Source organism: Dipteris shenzhenensis, chromosome 21 (genome assembly GCF_047967505.1).
Source record: "Dipteris shenzhenensis isolate YYH24624 ecotype China chromosome 21, Dip_SZ_1.0, whole genome shotgun sequence".
Classification (NCBI taxonomy): domain Eukaryota; kingdom Viridiplantae; phylum Streptophyta; class Polypodiopsida; order Gleicheniales; family Dipteridaceae; genus Dipteris; species Dipteris shenzhenensis.
This window is the reverse complement of record NC_141616.1, coordinates 23,269,163-23,271,017: the sequence shown is the minus strand read 5'-3', so window position 1 is coordinate 23,271,017 and position 1,855 is coordinate 23,269,163. Positions and strand designations below refer to the sequence as shown.

General features: G+C 38.0%; 1 pseudogene; it reads right to left on the bottom strand.

The window, feature by feature from the left end:
- Window positions 1–379: 379 nt before the first annotated feature.
- Window positions 380–991, bottom strand: LOC147888652 (uncharacterized; annotated as a pseudogene).
- Between the last annotated feature and the right edge of the window lie 864 nt (window positions 992–1,855).

Here is a 1,855-nt window from a genome sequence, read left to right as displayed (position 1 = left end):
GGTCCTTTGTTACCATCACAAAAGTCAAAGGTTAAGAAAAAAGAGGTGACAGCAAGAATGTGGAATCCTATGAAGTACTTGCCAGATAGCTATGTAACAATGGCAACAGAAAAATTCCTCAAGAAAGAATGGTATTTTGGTAGGAAGGATAAAGACCATTAAGACCTCCAAGGTTAAGTGATAAGAATTTATGCAACCTTGTCCCTCCCCATATCTTGACAGTCTCAAATAATTCCTTTGTTGTATTGGAATATCTCTTCCCTTGACCTACTCTTGAAATGTTTTGTGAAATGTCAACAAAGAAGTTCCACAATGCCTTCTTTCCCTCAAACACAGACCTAGCTCATGAGCATTGATTATATCTTGACAGAATTTTCTACTATAAAAAATCAGAAATAATGATTGAAAATAGAAGCATATGAGAAATACCTGATGGATTTTGTGATGCATTGGTAGTTTGCAAGGTGTCATTATCTATAAGAAAACATTACAATAGAGCATAAGGAAAAATGTTCACTTGGAAAATACAAAACTGATGGAAAACACAGCTAGAACATGTGAGTTTTACCTTTAGCGAAACATTTCTTGAAAAAACCACTTAGATCTCTTTGCTTCTTATCTATAATTGTCACCTTGGATGGGCGACCACCGGCCCTCTTCACTTGATTACTAGAATCAATGCCACTAGCTTTGTGATATGTAGCTTGGATTTCATATGCTCAATCATGCATTGTCGTAGAGATCCTATCTTTGGAAATAGTGGTATCCACTTGTTATCTAGCATGCAGCTTATATAGACTTTTGATAGAGTGCTATAATCTCCAATAGTCTCTATTACTAGTTGAAACACCACATTATACTCACTTGCAAAGGTTGAAACCTCCACCATTGCTTCATTTACTTTTTCTTTTCCTAATTCCATAATGTCATCCAATGAACCAAGGCTCTCTTTTCTGTGGCTCTCTTGCTCATATAACCCAATAATCCTCATATGGGATGTTGAGTTGATGTGTGAGTGTGTGTAATTATACAAAGTGTCAAGACCCCCTTGACCATAAGAGCAATCACACTCCTTACACCATTTGAATCTAAAACAATGCTTTACCATCCTTGTCCTTTGACATGAGCTCAAATCTATCATGTCGGCCTTTTACTCTTAACTTTTCTTTGGTTATCTTAATCTCCCTTTGCCATTTTTTGACCTCAGATGGTGTTGCAAGGTGACTCTTCAATCGATTCTTAGAAACACTACCACATGTAGTCTATTGTTCCTTGGCTTCTTCCCATCCTTTGCTTCCCTACTGCTGTGAAAGCTTGCAAGAGAACTTCTACTCATTTGTGGTTTTGAAACAGAGAAAGGAGTCTTGTTTTTTTAACTGTAGCAGTGATTTCCAGGATGGTGCATGCTTCCTATAGCTTGTTTCTTGCTTGTTTCTTGCTTGTTTCTAGAGCCGAGCTAGAAGGGTTATCTTCGCATTACTTGCTGCATGCATGGAGTCTCCTACTGCTTGTGAATTTCTCGTGGGAGTTGTATTTTGACATATTCTAGGTTGTTTTTACTATTTCGAGTGTATCGTGGGTGTATACAACAGGCTACCCTATCTTTTCGGATAGTTTGTTGCTTGTTTTAAGAGGGAGAAGTCATATATTCATCCTCTGGGAGTAAAAACGACCTACTATACATTAGTTTCAGCCTGTGCTACACTGGTTTGCAGTTGCGGGAAGCAAAAACAACCTGTTTTCTGATGGAACTTTGCTACTATGATTCTTGATGTGGTTTCATGCCTAGGAGTTGCCAATGATGCATTTACGCATTAGGACTGAGCATTCTCTGATTTGTAGGACATTTTGCAGG